We start from the raw sequence: 24,948 nt of genomic DNA, 5'->3' as shown, positions 1-24,948 counted from the left end.
ACGGCTGATGCGGACGTCGGACGATATTCGAATTATGCGAAATCCGAATATCGGCGACGACGGACGAGACGCCGGCGATTTCAGTGGGCCAGTGTCATAACTATTCGCGAATCCGGGCCCTCCGTATGCGTTTCGTTTTCGGTTTCACAGTTTAAAAAATGAAACGACGCTGACGTTATTCGCGCGTTCGGTGAACGCTGAGCGGTCGAAATGAAAACTGTGAAAAAATTCGGTTCCCTCGTAGGACTGGAAACGACGTAATAGCGACGATCGTCGGAAGTTGGTGCAACTTTTGCGAAGAGACGCCAGGAGGCAAGGAGGTCGATCCAGAGCACGTTCACCTCTTTGCCTCCTTGCCTCTTTGCCTCCTTCCCTCTTTCCCTCTTTCCAGTCTTCCTCTTTTTTTTTTCCTCTCTTATTCTTACTCTTGCTCCTTTTCTTCTTCTTCTCCGGGCAACTTCCCATACCTAGTTTCAATGCTCGTGCTCTCGATGCTGTGTGTACCGGGCCGAGCAAATACTGCTGCAACGACTCTTGTCCTCTTCGTCTGGCCAATTCCCGCTGCCGATCACTCTTGCGCTGGAAGAGTACAGTTGCATTCTCTTCTGCCCTGAACGTGGTCACTTAATAAACCTCTAAACCTCCATTATAATAAGGGAGAGAGAATCGCGTTGCGATGCAGTTTATACATATATACGCACATACCGGATCACCGTTGCCGCCCTCTATATGTATATCCGTATCATCTTTCGCTCCGATTTCGTTTTTGCTTTCCCATATACTCTGGACCGATTTAGCACTTAATACCGCAAACGAATTCTAGTACAGAGTACAGTAATTAGTAACATTCGCACGAAAGATAGAAGCTTATTAACGTCCAATTTGCCCGCTTAGCCACAAGGATTAGGGATTACTTACTTATTCCAGTCTTTCCTCGAGGGATAATCCCCGACGAAGGAAGGCACCCCGATGCACACGGAGTACGAGGTAAACTTTGGTAAATATTGGAAAACGCGCGGCGATAGGGAGCATCGGTGGTAGGCATGCAGCAGCAGCAGGAGCAGGAGCAGGAGCAACGCTCGATATCCCGTAAGAAAATCACAGGGGAGTCGTTCCGGTCAAGGTCTTAATGGGTCGAGTATATAAATAAGAATTGTTAGGCCGCGGCGACCCTGCGGGAGGGAATCGAATTATCCTCCTCCCCCACCCCACCCCCCTCACCTTTCGAAGCTGTACACGACCGATTCGAATTACACGGTCGTACCTATTTTCCTCGGCCAAATTTCCTCGGTCGTTGTTCGAATGGGCGGGGCGGTTGACGTCGCCGTTCGCGAAAGGGTTGAAGAAAAAGCTATTAGACAAACTACGAGTTCACCCCATCCGACCGAACATTTTTCAGGATATAACTTCAAGTTCACCGACTGATTTACACAACCGTACGGTATACGCGGTGGTTTACCGAGGGAGAATTCGCAACCTGCAACCCACCCACTACCCCATCCGGCATAAATATGTCACGGAAATATAATTAGCGGCCCTAAAAGTCCGAGTAGAAATAATGCAGCGAGTATAACCTTTCGAATCGTTGCTACAATACCCTGCGGTTTTTGCGGGGCTAAATTCCGTACCACCTCGGACTGCGACGACAACGTTGTTCGGAAAGTTTGATTTGTTGTTTTTTTTTTTTTTAAAAACGCAAAACCACGTGACTCGAAGCGCCATTTTCAAGGGTCGCGGCGAGACGAAACGGAAAAATCGAACAGACGCTACGCGGACATTCTCGGACGACGTGCATTGAGGATGCAACGCTGCCTGCCCGATCGATTCGCTTTTGAAGTACAAAGGAGGCGAGGTGTATCGCGGTGTGCGGGTTATTTCCGCGAAGTTTACGGGACCCCGTGGCGGCGCATAGCAACGTGGGAGTTGCGAACCAAGTGCATCGCCACCTATATATACATATACATATATACATATACATCTATATATCCGGCGATGTTATGTGCGGCAGCGTGTTTATAAAGACGTGCGATGAGCATATGGCTTGCGCCAACTGCAGCGGGCATCGGCGATGGAGTAGAGGTAGGTAGGTAGGTAGGTAGGGTATATCGCGTAGGGAGTATCGTCGGCGACGAAGCGGGTAGCGGAAAATCAGAAGCTCGAGCAAAGCTCGTCGTTGGTTAACCACCGCCGCCTCCTCCTCTGCTCGCGATCTGGGAGTGTAGCGAACCCCCTGCACTCACGATCGTCGAGCACCAAGTGCATCGTCGTCGGCGATCCTCAAGCGGTCGTTGACCTCGCCTCCCGAAGGAGCGAATAAACCTGTAGCTGCGCTATACATATATATATACATATATATACGAGGAGGGAAAGATACACACCGCACACGTATACCTACGAACACACGCTCCCCCCAACACCGAAGAAATCACATTGTTAGTCCGCTCTACGTTCCACCGTTCGACGTATGCGTTGTATAACAGTGTGGTGGTAAAATAATGGATGCGACGAACGCGAAGCGCGTACCGTTTCCAAATCGTTATGATCCTTGAATCACAAAGCGTCTTCAATGGTGTATCTGGCTTCGAAAAAGTCCGAAAGTTTTTGATAACTCTCGGGTGACCGCCGCACAATAAAAATCATGGGAAATACCTCGTGAAATATTTTCTCGTGAAAATTCCATCGCACTTTTATAATCCTAGTTGTATGTATAGGTATATAGGTAGGTACGTATATAGTTTTAGAAGAGCAAAAGATTTACTTAATCCTATTAGCCAATTTCTAAACACTTCCAAATATTTTGAATTCGGTATAGAGTACTGACGTTTAACGTTTAGATATTATCCGGTTTTATCGAACCTGCGAAAAGTCGATGGTCTTTGGATGGTGGAATCCTTAGCTGGAATCGGAAAAGGCTAAGCTTCGCCGGTCGCTTAAGCCATCGCTGTCGGACGACAGGGTGCGTCACGCGATAGGATAGGACACCCCCGCAAGGTATACCGTACTCGTTTATCCTATGTACATACGGAGAGGTACACAACATAATTTAGGGTGGTAATTGTACATATGTACGCCTTAGCGTACATACCCTATCTCATTGTATCCAGGTGTTACAAGGAATTCGATTATTTCTCTAATCCCACCGTATCCCACTTAAGGTTGCATTGTTCGTAATTGGATTAACGTTTCGAGTGTCAACCGCGTTCGCCAACAAAAGGATTTTCTTCTAATATTAGAATTTTGCAAAAATTTCTCAGCGTCGTTATACCGGGACGTACGACGGCGGTGTACCTATACATAAATTCGAGGTGGATAATTCCGTATACGGTTAGTTTTGTAAATCTGGTTCGATAATTCGATTTCCTCGAAAACCTGATTCACCGATGCACGCTTGCACCTTGTTATGACAACGCGCGTGTATAATACCGTATACACACGCACGCGTACATATATAGATAAATAAATACGTACGCTACACGCGGGGCATGTACTCCATTAATCTTTTCCAACTTTTCTTCGAAGGTAAAAGTTGAACGCACGCGCGCGCGTTCCTTAGCTCGCGAGTGATTAACTCGTCGACGTGTGATCGACGCGCGGCGGCCCTTATTTTGTTTCATTAATTTTTTTTTTTTTTTTTTTTCCTCGTCACCCTAAATAAAACTCGATCCGCTCTCGTTTGCATCGCGTGTACTGTTTTCGCAACGCCGTCGACTTCCGTCGAGCGAGATACACGATAAGTTCGAATAGTCGAGGGAAAGGCGAAAGGAAAGTATAATAATGTACGTCACACGCTACGAAACGTGGGACTCGCGGTGGATGCTGATACGTTCGATCGACGCGATGTCAGTGGTCGAATTTTCATTTCCGTTTCATCGCGATATTGGCTCGAAAAACCGACTTGGTGAAGTTCGGCCCGAGCTTTGGCGATGAGAAAAGATGTGACGGAGGTAGAGGGGGGGTACGCATCTTCGTTCGGGGCCGTTCTAACGGTAGGGCGGGTCACTGGACGCTCACCGTTGGTGGTGGTAAAATGTATTGGTAGTGGTGCTGCTGACGACGGTGGCAAGGAGTGCGGCGTGCAACTCGTTTCTTCTCCTTCTCTTCATTCTTTTTCCACGAGGTCTCCGATCGCGGAGTGTAGCGTACAACCACCCGGCTTCGCTGCAGAACCGAGTAGTAGAAGACGAAGAAGACGAAGAAGAAGAAGAAGAGGCGCGCGAAGAGCCGAGGAATCGACGCGACGCCTCTGCAACATCACCGCGTTGTTCGAGCATGTTCCTTTATGCACACGCGGTATACACATGTACACATATATACATAAGCGATGCCGGCCGGCGTCACGACGCCGCTACTACTCACCTCTGCTTTTCACTCGGCTCTTTACTTTTTACGAGCTATCTTTCTCCGGTGCAATGCCCCATACCTAACAGTCTAACTTGTACACACAAGTAAATCGCATCGTTACCACTATCAAACATCCTTTATATCCGTAGACGGTGCGGCGTATAGAAAATACACACGCGGTGTATAACGTTTCTCACCGCCCTTGTATACCTGCATCACGCATCCCATAAACCGATCCGAACGATGCGCGATATGTGTGCTGCATACCGCTCGACTTCTGTTCTGTGGTTTTTCCGTTTTTCCTTTTTGTTTTTTTTTTTTGCTTTTCTTTTTTCTCTCCATTTTCTTCTTCAAGTTTATTTATTCATCCGTTCCTCTCCGACGTTCTTTTCACCTTATTTTTTCTCTCTTCCTTTTTATCTTTTACACCGCACCATTTGAAGATCCGACATCATTTGAAGTCAGCGGCACTCGCGGCTTTGCTCGGAGTCCTTGAACTCTACGGATCATCGCGATAATATGTAAGCGTCATACGTGTGCGTTTCTCCCGTGGATCTAATTTCAACAGTATATAATTTTATAGGTACCTATACGTACGTGTATACCTCTGTGCGTGTACACGTGAAACGCAGTGACGTCTTTTTTCTCATAAGCGCAACTTTACAGAACCTGCAGCGTGGGCGTCGGTTCGATCTGGTTAATTCAATTTTCCTCATACGCTTCCACCATATTTTCTGGGTTTTTTTTTTTTTTTCAAAGAAACTTCCAGACTCGTCTGTAATAAAGTTACCGGTCGGGTTCACGGGTTTCTGGACTTATATTCTTTATCGCGTAAACGTGAGTGGCATGTTAATTGTTGGTGTCAACAAGATCCGTTTGGTCGATACGTCATACGCGGGGTGGGGAAGAGAAGAGAAGAGGAGAAAAAAGAAAAAAGAACCAAACTCCGCCTGACTGAGTGTAGCGTGAATTTTTTGAGAAGCCAATAACCGAGGCGATTTTCGTAAAACGCGAAGCAAAAAAACAATATCCCGTGGGGGTGAGTGTACGGGATCGGTAGACGGCGGAGGGCGGAGGAGAAGGTGGGGGGGGGGGGGGGGGGGAATGGTAGAGGATTTTGTCGTGTGTATTTATTTGCGGTTAATGAAGAGCTGTAAAAAATGCTAATTTCGCTAACCAGAGATACACCTTTGGTCGGTCGGTAAAGGATGGAGTGCGAGAAAATAAGGAATCGAAAGAAAGAAAAAAAAAAAAACGGAGGAAGAAGAAGAAAGAATAAGACGAAGAGGTTCAACGACTGAACTTCGACTCTGGGGGATTCCCCGTGCACCGTACGATTTATTTTTTTTTTTTTCAATCGCAGCATCGCTCGGATTTGCATTTCTCAAGATCTTCGTCAAACGGCATCCTCCGTACCTCGAGCGAGGAGGTCCTCGTCCGATGTATGCGGCGGTGCAAAAATCTGCGAGGTTAAAACGAAAACCGAAAAAATCAACGAAAAAAAAAAAATAGCAACACCAAAACCGCAGATTGTATAATTTTTCGAGTTCATTGACTCCGAATTACATCGTAGATCTGTGTGTATGCGGACGCCACACATATACGTACGAACCGTATAGAAACTTTATGCTTTAAAGTTGAGAAATGGGAAGTGCGTATGGTTAAAAGGTATATATCCACATAATCGAGCTCGCCTCATGGTATTACCTACCTATATATTCCTATACGGCTGTTAACTCACTCAGGACGATGACCCGGGTCCGCGGGCGTGCGTAAGAGATGACTGTGCACGCGGTTCGTACCTTTTACACTATTCGAAAAGAATTCATTTGAAAACTGGGGAAACGACCGATATCAGGACCAAAAGCAACGGTACCCGTGCCCCGGACTATTTTTCGTCTCTCTCCTTCTCGCCTACGATTTTCAGTCGATACATTTCAAACGTCAAAATCGCGAAGCACCTCTCGCTCCGAGATTTTGCAGATCGATGCAGTTTCTGCGGTGAAACGAAAAAAAACATTTCGACGAAATTTCGCGATCTGTGAGTCTTCTTTTTCGGTGAAACAACCGAATTCGATGGATTCGCGAAACGCCGACGATGAGCAGCGGGTCGACCCGTAGAGTCACGGATCCTCCGTATCTCTCCGCCGTAGTCATAGGTGGTTGCACTCCGGGTGAGTGACGCATGGCGGTTCATCGGGCGGGCATTTTATAGCCATATATATATCGCGCGCAACGCGTACGCTGCGTTCTTAATGATAGCCAGATCCTACCTATATATAAACTATAGGTAGGTGTAGTGACCATTATAAGATAGGCATGTGCATAAATAGTTAACTACAAGAGAACTATACGAGCGTAGCGTGCGAGTAGCCTACTCGAGTCTTCCCGCCATTCTAACTGTACTTTTACACCTAGGGAGGTAGGTATATCGACGCGTCGAAAACGACAGCAAAAAAAAAAAAATCATTTCAACAAAATAAAATCGATCCACCTTTATTCTAAATTCGGATAATAATTTTTTACCAATTTTCAAGTTCATGTACGACGAAATTATGGAATCCGCGTCACAAGTATACCGTCGTAATTCGATGTGCCAGAAAATTGTAAAATAAATTCAAAGGGCAAAAAATAATGAAAACTGCCCAGAACGGCACAGGGTGTGTTTTGAGGCGATTCGTTTTGCTGTCGAAGATTTTCTTTGTCGGATGCGACAGATGATCGCGGTATACCATATCCAGCCGTCTCTTACGACACGTCACGTTTATAACGTGATAAACGGAATTCGTTCTAAAATCGTCGCGCGCCTCTACCTAACTGTACTTTCACACTTCTCTACGCTATGTACCCGTGCAGCAGCAAACAGCAGCAGGAGCAGCTGGTTGGTCGTTACATACATGTACGCATATATATACACATATATATTCACGTGTACGTTATACACACGAGTGTACATATAATTAAAGAGTGTTTATGTAGCATAGAGAGACATAGGTAGGTACATAACTACGTAAGCGCATGAATGATATAACGCCATGGCGTCGCGTATAGGTATCACCATCATCATCGTCATCATCATCAGGGCGTCGACCCGCGAACTCACGTTACTTATACACATCAACAATTATTCTAGACGAACGCTACCGACTGTGAAATAGAAAAAAAAAAACACTCCCCCGTACCTCCCCGTTGTACGAAAACGATTTGGATTCGAAAAAATGAGGAGGGAGTGGAGAAAATTTTTTTTTTTTTAAAAGTACGAAAGAATTTTCCCGCTGAAGAGTGCGGTGGGAAAATTGATTGTACCATGTTTGTACCGTTTAATTCGATTTATATAGCGAATGACTCAGCGGTTGATAGAAAAAAAAAGGAATGAAATGAAATAAAATGAGAAATAAATAGGTGTGCATAATTGATTACGATTAATATTAATGTATACCCCGAAGAGAAGTCTCGTTACTATTATGTATAAAATACGCGTCAAAATACACAACGATTATATATATGTATATATATATATATATCTTTCTGACCTACATTACGTCCAAAAGTTCATTGGCTTTCTTTGTATATCACTTATACATACATACATATATCTATATACGATATTATTCGCATGATACATCCTATCAAGGCAAACAAATTTATATACCTACGTATTAAATGTACTTGCAAACAAGTGTATAAATAAAAAATGAATGAAAAAAGAATCCGAAAAAAAAACAAACTCCTTTCTTTCAATTTTTGTTAAATGAACTTTGTTGAACCAAATTATTATACCTATTGTTATAGTTATTCACTTGCCGAACCATAACTAAACGAGAGAACGAACAAAGTATAATAACGTTATCGCGTGTTATTAATATCGTGAAGATGATCCAGGTGGACAGATTTTTGAAAAACCGTTCTCTGAAGAAAAAGAGGCAAGAAAAGATCGGAATAAAAAACGAAATTGCAGCACATTGAACGGTATAAGACACGGCGCGCTGACGCACGTTATTAACCGGAAGTTACCCAGATTCGTCATCGTAAGATTTTTTATTCTTCAATGTTTTTCGATATTCGAAAAATCAATTACCTTTGTACGAGTTCTAGTCACACCCACGAAAATTTTCCGACCGGTTCGCTATTAATTGTGTGGAAAAATTTGACTCAGAAGAATCTAGAGCTGAAAAAGAGAAAGAATAAGGAGAAGAAGAAGAAGAAGAAGAAGAACTTGACCGTAATAACGAACGAGCGATTTGGATGAACCTAGAATTTATATTTATCGGTCAAATTATCGCTGACGGCTATATGTGGTGTGTATCGGTTGTGTGCTCAGACTTTTCCTGATAAAAATGTCTGTTCGAATCGGTCTACATCGTTTTATCATCGTTACTATTATATATCATTCCGCTATATTTTTTTCCATTTCTTTACATAAGTTTTTTTTTCTTTTGTTCATTTATACGATATTTGTGTTTATTCATTTATTTGATTCATTTTCGAATCGTAAAGTCGATAAGGACAGGGCTTATAATCGATGTGAATGTAAATACGACGATCGTTTTGTGTAAACTGAAAAAATAGGCTAATCGTGATTCATTACACGGTTATACGTGTGTGTGTGTATATAAATGTGCTACGTCAATTCCGTCGTTATGATGTGAATGAACTCTTAGTTTTATAAACTTACAAAATATATTATGTTACATATGCATACACGTATATACATGTGTATGTGAAGATTAGATTTAGGCATATATACTCACACCTATGTACCCATGAGTATACGTAATGCTAATGTTACTGACCCACCACGTTTCATCGCAGTCATCGAAAGCAAACTGTTCATTTTTTTTGGTTCGCTTTCGTGTGTCTATACGTATTTTTTACAATTAAAAAAATTCCATATAGAACAGCTGAAAATCTGCTGCCTGCCGTTGATTTTTATTCCATAAAAAGTGATGATCAAATTTTACGATCTAATAAACCACATAGCTCAATTTTTACCGTAATCATTTCCAAATTTGATTGCTCAGGAAAGATTTTTCGAAAATTTTTTTTCGCAACGGTCAATATCGCGCGTAAAACGATTCGTCATACGGACTGACCCGTAAACAAGAGAGAGAGACAAAGAGACGAATGGAAACTTCGTTAAATAATGCAGCGCTCGTGAAATGCGATGGCGAAGAGGAAGTGGAATGAAAGAAAAAAGAAGGAAAAACAGGAATAAAAAAATGGGGGAAAAAGAGGGCGAGAGAGAGAGAGAGAGAGAGAGAGAGAGAGAGAGAGAGAGAGAGAGAGAGAGGGCGTTTGACCGGGTGAACGCGGGGGTCAGTCGCATATCGCGTCGCGTACCTACAGCACGTTGCACGAGACGGTCGTGTGTGGGTTACCTGGTTAATGACCGGCGTGCGGGCCACTAGAGTTCAGTGCCATCGCGGTTCCTCGGAGTTCTTGGCTAATCTCACGCCCATGGAGAATATTATCTCCGGGCTAACTCTCCACATCGATCAACGAGAGACCAGAAACTAAATTAAACTTTTTGGTATATATACCTCATGCCTACGGATCGCGATCATCGTCATCGTCATTGAGATCGATCGATCACAAATCGCACGTTTCGATGGTAGGGTGGGTCGAAAAAATCAGAAGCAAAAAAATAATGATGATGATCGATATAATCTGTATTTCACGAAAAGTGAAACAGAGAAACAAATATTCATCGATCATCGGGTCACTCGATATTTTTCACAGAGAAGAGCGAATGTAGGAGATAAAATTTTGCAAACCTATCGGAAACGACGGATATGCATAATTGCTTCCAATCAATTACTCCCATTTTTGATAGATCGTTTTTTTTTTTGCGTCAACGAGGCCCAATTCCTCTTGCGGAGGTGTCGGTTTTGGTATATATAAAACGACCCGGAGGACGTTGCCCCCTCGGTATCTCGTAAACAGAGTGCTTACAAGAAGAAGGTTCCGGACTCGGTCGAAGGCCTAGGCAGACAGGACGCGAACCGCTATTTCATACCGCGATGGTCTTGGCCCTCCTTGCAGACGGTCGGTGTGCCGGCCCGGGTATATATTCACATACTATATGGACTAGAATATGCCGTACACCACATAGCTTTCCGCTGTATGTATACGTACAGCGGATAATAGTGAGCGCACGTACATGTGGTTACATACAAATGAGACGCAATGGAAAAACGGCAACGGCAACGGCAACGGCAACGCGTTTGCGCCTACGTATAGCTCTGAGCTGTACGCGGTGCAGTTAAAACGTAGACGGAACCAACTGCGCGCTGTTAAGAATTAGAGAGAAAGGGTAAATGTAACACGTACGTTGTATACGCTTCGTTGTTACGACGCGTACGTACGTACACACGTATACTCGTTGGTTTCGTCATCGTGAAATTAGTAGAAAAAATTTCGTGAGTCGGCCAAACTCGACGGATCGAATTCATCCGGATTTACCAGAAGTTCCACTCATCCCGCGCGTCACGGTACGTACGCGGTCCATCGAAATATCCCCGAAAAGTAACGACCGAGTTTGGCAAGAAAAAAAAGAAAAAAAAAAGAAACGAAAACGAATGACACAAGAAACTCTGACGGGATAACGTTATACGGTACAACAACGCGTGTACACGTATTCGTTGTAATTCATTTCGCGATTGTAATTGAAAAATAATCGATACAGGAGTACACTCCGTGCGGCAGATTCTATGAGGAGCGGAGGTCGTAGGAAATCGGACGATCGAGAAAAAAATAAAAAAAAAAAAACAGGTGCCGATCCGAAGAGCGTTCAAAAATCGAATCAGGAGTCCGTACAGACATTTTCTATTCTTTCACAGGCCAACTCGTATAATGGTCCTTGAATCCTCAACGGTCAGCGAATACCTTATTCATTTCCGGAACGGATCGTGTAGGACCTCGTCGAGGCTACTGACCGCGACTAAAAATCTCCAAGGACAAGGACGTCGTGTAATTATTGCAAATTTCAAGATCCGCCTTCGCGTTATATCGATATTTCGGTAACTATACCTATTTTTCTGACAAGCGTCCGCAATTTCGGTCCGATGCGGATAATTTTCGATCATACCGATCGACGACCCGCCAAGACGTCGTTGGTGTTTCCCCCCCTCCCCTCCCCCCAACCCCGCGCGATATTACGAAGTTTGTAGCAATGACCGATCGAACAGGACTCGATCGTTTTGAACATAAAATCGATAGGCGTAACCGTCCTCAAACCGGGCCACTGACCGCTTCGATTTAACCGACGCGGAGAATTAAACGCGTCGTTCACTGCCCGCGAAGTTCTTCGTCCCATTGTTCCCCCCTATTCCCCTCACCCCCGCGATGGCGATCGTTCGTTGGCCGTTCGAACCTCCGCCGCTTATACGCCGATCTTATAACTTATCGTCCAAACTTGCGACCGTTTTCACCCGCACGGCCGCTTTATATACGCATCGCAAATTCCGTGTAATTAAAATAATGTTTAATTCTCGACTCATATGCACGAATGGGACACACGGGAATTTTGCGTATTATGCATATAGGGCCTCGGTTGTTTTTTTTTTTTTGTTTTTCGTGATTCGTTTTATGAGTTTTTCAGAGCCAAATGTTCCGTCAATTCAATTTCACGTATGTACGAGTAGATTCCTTTTCTTCGCAATGATTCGCGCACTATAGATGATTGTGTGTAGGTACAGCACCACACCTGTGTAGATGCTATCTATTACGCACGTCGTGTTTGGCAAGGGGCCAGAGAAGATCGGCCAAAATTAGATCGGCAAGAGTACGAAAAAAGAAGTGAGAAGAGTAGAAAAAAAAAAAAAAAAAAAAATCAGAGAGGAAGGAAGAGGAAATCACCGAAAGTTAAAATAAGTTTTCACGAAAGTAAACACACGTCTATATACGCGTATATATATATATATGTAAGTGAATAAATTTAGACGGTGTTTTGCGGTTGAAAATTCGTGCGAGTTGTATGTGCGCACTTATATATATATATATATATATATATATATACGTGACCCTGACAATGAAAAGAGCAAAAAAAATAATCGATGCAAAACTTTAATGGGATAAAACCGTGCAACGATCTGGTTTCGATTCCGCATGCATATGTATATATGCGTGCGATTATGATGCAATTGTACTCCCCCCCGTCCCACCCGCGTATAAATATAGGTGTAGACAAGTTCTCCGTGTGTTTCTGATAAGAAACTTACACTCACTTTCGATCATTCGCTCCAGTTCGATGTGTACGAGAGTAAGTGAACGTCAGAGCCATTCTGCTTTCTCCGTGCAGCTGATGTATATATGCCCACATGTACCACGTATCCATATATACATAAGTTGCATTATGCACATTTACTACTCGGGGGAGCAGAGCTAGATTTTCGGTCAAACTCGATCCGATCCTCGCCATTTAGAATTCGGTTGAAATATTTTCCGGCGATCGCAAAATTTTTGTTCCTCGTCCGTTCGTTGGTTTTTCAATGATACGTGACCGTTTTTGGGATGCGTGAAATTGCGGCGGTGATTCGACTGCGTTGGTATTTCACGTTACGTGCAGAGTTAGGACGAGGAGGGCGGCATTGCAGTGCTCGAAAGGTAAGGAAAGGAAGGAGGGCGGTCTGCAGGGCAGTGAACGGAGGTACGGTCCGAGCTTCGGTCACTCACCTGCATTACCGGAGTGCATATTACTTCACATCTCACGAGCAATTTTACCTCTGTACACACGCTGGTATATATATATGTGTGTGGTGTACAAGCATACAACGTAATAGACAGAGAGATAGAAATAGAACCCGCATATTTGATGCAATAACAGTTTTATATAATACACATATATGCGTGTATGCACCTATGCGTACCCGCTGACACGTAATATTTACGACATTGAGTACAATATTCAAGAGTTCAAGCCGGATTCGGTTGTTATTTGTTGGAATAATTATACGTTTACCCGGTTCATAGTTCGTACGAATTAGTGAAATCGATCGATCGTTTAGAAATGAAATCGCCCCGAATCACCTGCGGCATATTACAAGATATCTGGTTGGGTATTTTTGTAAGCGCGACATTCTGAAAGACTCTTCTGTGTGTCAGATCGTTGACGAGGGCGACGGTGATGGTGGTGCCGCTGTGGTCCGTATAAAAGTTACATAGGTATGGGTATCGGTACGCTATATCTGTTTAAACGGATAGTAAAGGTTCAATGAACGCTGAATGCTGAACGCTACCAGCTATCAATGCTAATGCGAGTCAAAGCTGCTCTATGCGACTACCATATAATACACGAATATATATATATACGTATATATAGATGCCTTGTATATTTGTAACTATATGTGCGAGAAGAACAACGTTAGCCACCTGCATACGACGAGGGAGTAGGCCGGTCGCTTCCCCACGTATTTCTTCTTCTTCTTCTTCTTCTTCTTCTTATTATTTTTCTTTTTCTTATTCTTCTTTTGCCGCATGTCCACGTCGACGAGTGACCGTTGGCACCCTTTATACGAGTCTACAATGACCAGGAGACGCCTCACTCCTACCTACCTACGTGCGTGTATATATATGTAACGTTATAAAAGTGCAACGACCCGCTGCAGACTTCGAAACTTCGAGATCGAGATTTATTTTTCCCCATTTAACGCGCGATGGAGACGGCCGCCTATACGTCTCGGGGCATTCCGGTCGAAATTTCGATGACATCGACGTCTTACTCTGGTGTGATGAGATAACGAGTCGCGATTCGATTTCCGATCCCCGAGAGATCTGTCGGGTAATCTAGATTGGATGTGGATCGATTCGATCGACAAGTGATCGAACACGTGGACGAGGATTGGATACAATATTCTTCTGGAACACATTCAACAGGTTCGCGGGTCCGTTCGGAACGTCAGACGCGCAGTTTCAGTCGGTTCGTTATATATAGGCAGCGTCCCTATAGAAGTGAAAGTACAGTTAGCCGATCTAAATTCGTACATAACAATAAAAGGCGTATAATAGATCGAGCGCAAGAGTCAACGACCTATTTTCTGAACGGATCGGATCAAGCGCGAATCAATTTTTTCTTCACCCAAAGAGGAAAAAAAAAAAAAATGACATTTTCGATAAACGATCCTGTTGTCGTCCGAAATATGAAACGCAGAATCACTCTTATCGTCTCATTCGAAAAGGCAAAAACGAAAATGACAAAAAAATTCTCTTCTCCCGTCCAATTTCTTTGCACCGTAGCAGAGATTTTTCTTCCTACATAAAATGTAACGATGGAAGAAATGAATCGGATGTGGGCGGAAAATGATGTTTATCGAACGTCCAGATGACTGGGAGATGGGGATAGCACCGATATTACGTCGTTTATCGTCTGAGATAAGCCGCTGGCTTAGGTAGGTTTCGGAATACATACAGTGTGTGTTAGTGGAACGCAACACGATTCGAAACCGAGCGTTCGCGTATCGGAGACAAGCGCGCGCGCGCTCAGTGACCGCATCGAGAGGTAAGTAGGTATGGTTACGAGCGACGCGTGAGTCGGCCGCATTCTTAACCCCGTTTTTCGCCCAACTCTTTCGATCAATCCAGGGCTTTTCGATCAGGTTTCGAGGTCGAGTTTCGTACGAAACGAGTCATCCGTCCACCTTGTGCAATCTATGCACTCGCCGTTTTCACGCCCACCGAAATAAAAAACGAGACGAGAAAAAAAAGAAAAAAAAAAAAAACGACGCAGACAGATTCACGCGTGACCGTGGGGGCAACGCGTGTATCATTAATTACGGAGATCAAATTTTTGGCATTGCATTATTGAGCGGAAACGTCTTGACCGACATTTTTGGAAAAAATCGTGCGGGTCGCGCTTCGCGTTTTCGCAACGGCTCGAGAGACGGACATTTTTTTTCGTCGGTTGAGACGTTTTTGCTTATTACCGTCCACTTAATGCGCGCATAAAATACATACGGTGTTCCGGTTTATAACCGAGGCTTTACCGTACGCCGCGTCTATATTTGACCCTCCGGTATTCCGACCTTCCCTTGGAAAAACCGGCGACGTATAGCGCGCTGAGAGTCTCACTCGGCGATGTTCGGGGCGATCGGATATCGTAACGCGGAAGGGCGAGAGTGGGAAAGGTCGTGGCCGAGGTTTACCTCTTTGCCTCTTTTTTTTCTTCAATCTTTCCGTCTCCCTCTTTCGCGGATAACCTTTCCCCACACCGACGCGAAATGGGTGTTAATTCTGCCCGGAAAGTTCATATTATCGTAGAAAAAAATTTCTTTCCGAATCGACGTAAATTTAAATCAGTATACGGATAACCCGGAAATTCTTCAAACGATACCAACGTTCGATCAACGTGTACGCGTACCTAAGTTGCGTGGAACAAAGATTGATGTATATATATATGTATGTATACGAAATATCTTAAACGAATCGTCTATAAAAAAAAGGAACAAAAATTACGTCTCGAATACACCGACACGTAGAAACTCGGTATTTAAAATACACGGGCTAAAAGTTGGCCTTGTTAGGTCAGTGGCTCTGGACTATTTGAAGTATAGAAAAAGAGAAGGAAAAAAAAAAAAAAACTCGGGGAGAAACAAAAAGAAAACCCGCGTGCCGAAAAATCTATACGCCTGTTACATAGATACACATACGCGTAGGTTTATGTATTGTATAAGCATGTATGTTCCTATGTACGTTCTAACGTAATTGGTGATGTATAAATTGTTACGTTCGAATTACATGTATAATGTATGCATTTGTACGTATATGTATTTCATAACGACGTACGTCATATGTACGTAGATCATATAGTTATATGCATCTGCATACATTTCAGCCTATTATAGATTTAGACCTTGACTCGAGTCGCCTTGTCTTCCATGTATAAGATACCTACGTATGACTACATACCACTTGACTATATTTATATATATATGTGTGTAATAATATCGAAATACACGCGACAGGTATGTCGGTGTGTGTATAATAGGAGGACGAGCATGGGCAGAACAAAGCTGCTAGACTGAAAATGTAAAAAAAAAAACGAAAAAAAAAAATAGAAGACGACGCAGAGTTCGCCTTCATCTCCCGAAAGGTGCTTCATAGGTGGAGATATCCAGGCTTGATCTCGCACTATATGATAGATAGGTAGGAGATAGATATACAGGCATATTATGTATACCCGTATACACGAGTCGATAACCTTTGTCTCGACGTTCAAAAGATATATAATATACAGTAAACAGCTTAGAACCGCCATTTTTCCCTCACTCTTTGCTTCCGATGCGTGGAAATAGATACGACAAATTGGAAACAAAAAAAAAATGACCAAATCATCGAATAATCCGAAATTCAGTGAATTCACGTTCGGCCCTTTTTTTCGTTCGAATTTCGATATCGTATTCTGTACGAATTCTCTGATTTCTCCCATTTTGCCAAAATCTATCTACCCCGCCCCTTTTTTATCTTCATGTTCGTAACAATAGTTATTTCAAGGATTCGTCAAATTGGCGGTAAAAAACCGTGTGCCCTCGTCGCGAAGGTGTCACTGACTTCTATACGTAGGTGATCGACCTCCATATAGCTTCCACTACCACCACCACCACCACCACCACCACCACCACCACCACCGGCAACATTGCTGCATAACTTCTCGCGGGTGATTTCTCCCACCTTTTTCGCGTTCCTCTCCCACCAGTTTTAGTGGCTTCGTTTTTTTGCTCTCTTCATTTCAGTTTTTTCCTTTTAATTCTTTCTCCTTTTTATTTATTTATTTGTTTATTTCCTTTTTTTTCTCACTTATTCCCCTCGATTCTTCTCTCTCTCTCTCTCTCTCTCTCTCTCTCTCTCTCTCTCTCGCTATCTTTTATACTCATTCCCTCGCTTATGTATGTATATGTATACCCATCCCTTCCACGCAACAGGTAAAAATTCATGGACGCCATTCCACCAATCCACTTGTGCAAACGAGTACCTCTATATAGCGAAGAGCTTTGCTTTTATATACCGTACATATCTCTGTGTGGGACACATACACATATTTAAAACATGGATAGATAGATACCAGTGACGTAACGTCGGTTATTCAACCTGACGCGATGGTGGGCACGTATACGTATAGACGTAACACTCGCCACATACAGAAACTTGTACGTAACTTCAGAATTCTGATAGCGCAGTGACGAAATACCGAGAGATTTATAAAAGCTGGTTCGATCCCCGTACCGAATACTTATTATTTTTTCTTTCCTTTTTATTCCTCATTATTACCATTTTTTTTTTTTTTTGTTTCCTTCCAATAAATGACATAAGAAAAAATATTTTCGATTCAACGAATTGCTACAGATGTACGTAACCGGGCGGTCCGATATGGGCGGCCTTGATATGGAGATACCTACACGAAGATGGAGTCAGGAGGATAATTTTCATACATTATTTTGAGAAAATTGAAAAAAAAAAAAAAAAAGAAAAAGAAATAATATTCTAAGCGCGGTATTAGCCGATCTATACACGTACATGTATGATATGTATGCACGTTAATACCTTACAGCGTGTATCATGTGTGTATACAGGTATGTACATCGAAGATCTATCTGATCTATGATCGTGTCTGAAGGATGAATCAAACGTATTTATAAATATATAAATAGAGATGTGGGTATTATTAGAGAGGGGAGAATTACGTTAGATATAACGCGTGTGGGTAAGAGTTCTCTCGTTCGATATATATCTGTAGTAACCGAAAGTGTTTTCTAAGTTATATATTATACATAGGTATCATGTGTATGGATGGATTTTTGCGGAGCGCTCTTTCTTTCCGTTTGAACGTATTATGGCTTTCGCCATTTTTTTTATATCTCCAGTTCGATTCGATACCCACTCTTTTTACGTGGATTCCCTTTTTTTCCATCTTATATATCTCTTCGGGTAACCGAAATAAATTTCTCACATCTACGCGACGAAATGATTTTACATCAATTTTTTTTACCCTCTGTAAAAATAAATTCGTTGTTCTCGGGGTGAGAAAGAAAAAATTGGATAAACGAAATAGAAAAAAAAAAATGGAATTAATCACGATCGTTCGAACGAGGGGTGGGAAGCAGAGGGGGCGTAATAAAATTCCCCGATCGAATAATGTAGCGTCGCTATTATAAACGTGGATACATTTGTCTCGGTTTCTAGGTGGGGCGACGCGTTCGCGGATCAAGTCGGTTTGCGCGCGCGGGGGTCAGTAAACCCCAGGGCACAAAGTGGGTTCGCGCACGTGATGTGGTTCACTCGGTTCATCCTTCGGTCATGCACCGCGTATTCAAGAGTCCAAGGATTTCCAGGTAACGGAATCGCCGCGGCTCCACCACCACCGCCGCACCGCGGTGTATAAGGTACGTCGCGCTACGGCGCGACAGGCGGCAGAAAACAACCGGCAGGATCTTAAAGCATTATGGCGCGCTGCTACAAGAAGATCCTGCGGCAAAAATCTCAATATCCCTACCTCTTCGTCATACGTAGGATACGAATTATCGCGGCGTTATCCTTGCGCACAATTTTCGCATCGTCAACGATCGATCATGTATCCTCTATACGTATTTCGCATATTTGTAAGTTTTTTTCCGCTCCGACGAGGTATTCGTGAAGTATCATCGATGTTGAGAAAACCAAAAAACTACGTTGAATACATTTTTTTTCCTCTCAAAAGTTCGTTGCCCGGATGATTTTTTACCTTGAAATATAATAACCGTTGACGGAGTCGTGTATACGGTCAGAAATGATAATTACTAATGTACGAAAATATAATTTAATCGATATAAGTTGAAGGAAAAAAAATATATATATATATGTATAAATAAAATGAAATATTGAATCGCAAAAAATGAGATTTGTAAATCGTCGTACCTATCGTGTATGAGAAATGATTTCAAGGTCCCTCGTACATGTGATACGGAATGTCGTTAATTTTAAAACAGATTACAATGCCTCGCAACGTCGACTGGCTGTGCTGCGGTGGTTTTGGTTTTATTTATTTATTTTTTTTTTTGATTTCTTTTTTTGATGTATATTTTAATTTTGTCCCTCTTTCTCTGGTTACGAAACTGATCGCTCGAAAATGTGTGCAAACTTTATAACCGCGCAAATCAGTGTTGTAAGTACACATGTGTATACGCGATGAAAAATAACGAGGCATATAATATATCTGTACACAATATGTCGAGATATGTGTATACGATATATAGACAAAGTGGCGAACGGGGGGAAACGCGAGTGAGCCGATGAGAGGAGAAAAAAAGGAAAAAATTAAAATTAAAAGAGAGAGAAAGAAAGAGAACGAGGCGCGTCGGTCGAGTAAATGGGTCGGGGGCAACGACCAGCCAGTTTCGAACTAATATTTAAATTTCATTTGGGTCACTTCGATCAGATTAGTTCGCTCGATCTTCACCGACTACCGCATCGTTGTTTGCACGTAAAAACGCAAAATCAGCTGTAAACCGATGCCATTATTATTCCCACTTACATAATTTCAACATTTCTTTTATTTTCCTTCTTTTTTCTTAAATTTCTTTCTTCTTCTTTTTCTCGCCAGTTTTTTAAACCACTCGACTATATTTGCTAGGTATGATCACGGCGGAGAAAAAGAGCGAAAAATTTCGTCGCTCATGCGATATCCGAAATAATCAATCATGTTGGCGAGGACTGTAAAAAATTGTTCGTTTGTTCGTTGATTTTTCCTAATTTTTGTACGAATCCATCTACTTTTTCCCCTAAAAATTGTACAATTTGTTTAAAATTAGATGAAAAGGAAAAGGAAAAAACCGGACGCCCCGTGATATTCCAGTCGTTCAGATAATACTTCCGGTAGATAGAAGGAAGCGTTGACCTTCTGCCCTGTGAACTTCATCTGTATATAATACACATACGTATATTTATTACATAGGTGTATGTACACAAGTTTTGTCCTACGTATTTAGTTAATTTATTTATTTTTTTCTTCCCCGCTGTCACTCCCTAATTAAAAGTGTATTAAAAGAGAGTCGAGGTTAAGGAGCCAGAAGGGACTGAATTGGATTTCATTGTTATTCATTAAGCAAACAATTAGGAGCCCAGTAAAGAGAAACGGAACAAAAGACATATGAAAATTAAAAATTAAAATAAGCTAACGAAAAAATCCTGGAATTATGACAGACCGGAAATGATCTTTTAACGGCTAAAAATACCTGCAGAGTGATCGCTATACCCGTCATCGAAACCGTTACATTATTATATTCTTATCTCTTGAAATATCCTTCTGCTGTCAGGTACGACCGTAACAAATACTCATTAAGTTTCATTACTCAAATAAATTGTTCTTATTTTTTTTTTTTTTTGTTTTCTTTGATTCCAATTTTAATTTCGAACGATAAAATTGCAAAGCAGTGCGACGTGCAACTCGAGGTTGAAGATAGCTAGCAGGCCTTCGTACGGGTTACCTAATTTATTGAAACACATTCAAATATTATAGATATATGAAAAAAAAATTATCGAATTCACCACTAAAACCGATATGTAATACCTCGTGAATAACAAGTAGGTCATCGTTCATCAGTCAGTCGTTATATTACTGCATATATATATGTATGTATATAATACACGTATATAATGATGAAATAAAATTAAGGCCAAATCGTGTCCTAGCTATGTAAACGGTTATATGAAACGGTTCCGAAAATATATGATTTATGTATAATTGTTGATGATATTAATTTTTCAGCTTGTCAACATTCATATCTTCAATATTCGTTCAATATTTCGTACGTTCTTGTGCCCTTAGATTTCACATCGGTACGATTGTAATTACGTCCACGCGAATTTGCTATTTTTTTTGTGTTTTGTAAAACAATTACACACATATATACATACCCTTACACATACCTGTGTACGAGGGGAAACTATATTGCGTGAACGATATAATAAATTATATATATATATATACCGATACACGCGTACACGGACTCTGTATAAAACACATTTTAATGGCGATCGGAGAATTAATTCGAGCGATGATTTTGCAAGGTGTCTCGGTCCACGGCGCACGGCAAGGCCAACGGGTCGTAGACACGACCTGGTTGCGTTTATTGTTCTACAGGTAGATAACCGAGTCTCTTATATAAATCTATTTTAAAACACGTCTGTGTGCAGTAGGCGCATATACACACGTACACACCGGGTAAATTTCAACGCCCGATTTAAAAGATCGCCCGATGACGACGAATAAAAAACGCAGACCCCTGTTGCTTTTTTTAAATCGAAAAAAAAAACCAACGAGAAAATCTTTTTTTTTTTCTTTTTCCTCAATTCTCCGTTTTACGTCACATCGGATCAAATCCTCTTCGATACGGATAGTCGTCGAGAATTCGAAGATATATTTCGTTCCTTTGTTCCGGATCGGCGTTAGCAAAGGCTATCGCGTTCTCGTCGTACAAATTTCGGGAGTATCGCATCCGCGGAGATGACGAGCGGATACGTGGAGCGAGTTAACGACGCGGGTAGGTAGCGCATTATCGCGAGTACGGTACACAGGGATAGGAGAGCTCCTTGCAACGCGTGAAAGTAAGAGCCAGTGGATCGGCCTTGAATCTGGCGACGGGGTTAGCGCCCGACATCCAGGACGGTCGCAGGCCCCGCGATGACGGTTAGGCAACCGCTCTCGGACACGTAAGCATCGACCGATCGCGACCTGACGAAATTATTATATTATACCTACACGCGTGCGTATACAGGTATACGCACACGCGTCGACGTGTACCCGTCGCTGTTTGTGTAATGTATGCGCGAAGCAACGACCATTCAAAATTCAAAATTGCCTTGAAACTCTCGAGCGTTATTAGGGGAATAAATGTGTCATATACCATGTTACGTAGATAAAAGGAACTGCTCGATGAAAAATAGAGAAAGTACAAACGACCGTTTGTCATTTTTCAGGGTGGTTAAAAACCTTCAAGACTTCTGTTAATAAGCGACGAATGTCCACGTGTAACAGAGTAATTGAAAAAATTTTCACCTCAGGGCAGATGGTTTCGGAATCTCGAAGTTCTTGTCCTGTTGTTCCATTGATATGATATCGAATGAAATGAGAATCGAAAAAATCAAATTCCCGCCATTTTCAAGGGAAAGAAATGAGGAAAGAATTTCCGAAACGTTGAAGAAAAACTCGGTGAGACAAAAGAGGGTAGGAATCGAGTTGGATAAGAATGAACTCGGTATGGGAATCACACGAGTGTGTACGGTGGCTCGGCGTTGGGTCGTCATAATATACAGCTTTCTCCGGCAAAAAGCCCACAGTAGCAGTAGTAATCTTGTCGAGAGTAAAAGCCGTCCAGGACGGGTGAATAACGCGGGAGAAAGAGAAAGAGAGTAAAAGAAAGAAAGGCGTTTGGAGTAGGAGGAGAAAAGAGGGACCGCGCGCAACGTACGTTCCGATGCCATCAACCCGCGCAAAAGAAGGAGAAATGGTGAAAGCACTTTCATCCGCTACGACGCGCGCGGTATAAGGAGTACGCACTCACCGTCGGGAATCCCCTCCCCCGCCCCCCTCCCCCATTCCCCGACGTCTACGCGTTTGTCTTTTTGAATTTATACGCTTTTTTCGAACTATCGCAATTGCAGAAGCTTTCCTCATTTTTGGTATTCCGAATACCACGTATGATTAGATTCGATGGGTTCAAAATTCACGAGGGCTGATGATCTTTTTGGGGTTTGACAGTCGAGTCCTTCCGGTGGTCCAAAAGGACTGGATTTATCCAAAGTTTGATTCTTACAACGTGATTCCGTTGACTTTTCGGATGATAAGCCCTCCCCGTTCTTCAACCCTTTGAATTGTCGGATTAGATTCCATTTCACGCGAGTGTGGGTTACGTCGTGCAGGGGTTACAATACGAGCAGAGACAGACAGACACCACATCGGAGTGTACGAGTAGGGAATCTGCAGCGTCGATTCGTTTTGAAAGGGGGGCATGTGTATGACGATATATATAAAAGAAGAGAAGTAGAAGGGGGTTGTGGGGAGCCGGGGGACCGTTGGCCCTGGGGCCCCGATAGCGGACGTAGACCCCGTTCGGAGTGGTGTCACGCCGTGAAGCAGGCAGCAGCGGAATAAGCGGCGGCAGCGGTGGCAGCGATAGCGATGTGGCCATGAGACTTTTGTGCCTTACAGCCGAGCGGTAAATGGTTGCAACATGCGGTGTGTTCAGGTCGGAATGGGCCTTGCAGGCTATTCCATACAAACGCCTACGTGCACACGTATACCTATCTACGGACGCTGCGATACACGTAGGGGGCAATTCACCAGACTCCCTGTACATTCGTAGTTCGTTGTGCAGTAGGGTGGGTTGGATTCCTGAGCTGATTATATGTGAAATTACTCTTGAAGAACCAAAAAAAAAATTCGATCATTGAGCAAAAAATAAATCATTGTTTTAATTGGGTTTAATATGATTTTCTGACGTATTTTGACCTCAGGAATCCGAATCTGAAACAAGAATTGATCTATCTCTAAAATTGACCGAGTTATCGCCAATTTTCAGCTTTTTGGGGTCAAATATAAAAAATTGATTTTTCAGTCTATACTAACGTAATTTGAGCTCAGGAATCCGAATATGGAAGAAAAATCGATCTATCTTCAAAAATGACCGAGTTATCCCTATTTTTTCGCATTTTTTGGCATAAATTTGAGGATATCTCGAAGGGAAAAAATCGTAGCTCAATTTTCTCAACGGATTCGTGTTCCTGAGGTCAAAATACATAAGAAAAGTGTCATTTGATCAATTTTAAAAAATAAAAATTTTTACCCAAAATTTGAGATTTTTCCAAGGGGTACCCCTTACGATTTTTTCAAATTTTGACCAAAAATTTTTATTTTAAAAAATTGATCGTATGGCACTTTTCTTATGTATTTTGACCCCAGGAACACGAATCCATCGTCCAAATTGAGCTACGATTTTTTCCCTTCGAGATATCCTCAAATTTATGCCAAAAATCGCGAAAAAATGGGGATAACTCGGTCATTTTTGCAGATAGATCAATTTTTCTTTCGGATTCAGATTCCTGAGCTCAAATTACATCTAGATAGACTAAAAAATCAAGTTTTTATTTTTGACCCCAAAAAGCTGAAAATTGGCGATAACTCGGTCAATTTTAGAGATAGATCAATTTTTGTTTCAGATTCGGATTCCTGAGGTCAAAATACGTCAGAAAATCATATTAAACCCAATTAAAACAATGATTCATTTTTTGCTCAAAAATCGAATTGTATTATAAAATTTTATAACTATACTGTACGTACTTTCAATGAATTATTGTATAGTCCATACCAGACCTTGCACAACTCGGATTATGTACATGTTTATGAGTATATGGTACGTATATCGTACATACTGTACAGTCATTTATACAAGACGACAAATGTTAGGGAACGCTTCATGTCTTGTCCAAAAAAACATTAAGAAAACAAATCTAAGAAAACACAAGAAAATTCGGGCCATCGATGCATCTGGATAAATTGATAATTGGGAGTCATTCGAACAAGAAGAGAAGCATGGAAAAATGAAGGAAGCGCAAAACATTGTGTTATTCCAAAAGCACTTCTTC

At 42.2% G+C, this 24,948-nt stretch overlaps 1 protein-coding gene across 3 annotated transcripts in view; it reads right to left on the bottom strand.

Moving 5' to 3' along the window:
* Nucleotides 1-24,948, bottom strand: part of LOC105683511 (nuclear hormone receptor E75) — a 111,230-nt gene that overhangs the window by 24,587 nt on the left and 61,695 nt on the right. The gene's annotated exons all lie outside the window — the stretch shown is intronic.

Source organism: Athalia rosae, chromosome 1, assembly GCF_917208135.1.
Source record: "Athalia rosae chromosome 1, iyAthRosa1.1, whole genome shotgun sequence".
Taxonomy (NCBI): Eukaryota; Metazoa; Arthropoda; class Insecta; order Hymenoptera; family Athaliidae; genus Athalia; species Athalia rosae.
Note: the sequence above shows the minus strand (reverse complement) of the source record. Positions and strands in the feature narration are given on the sequence as shown.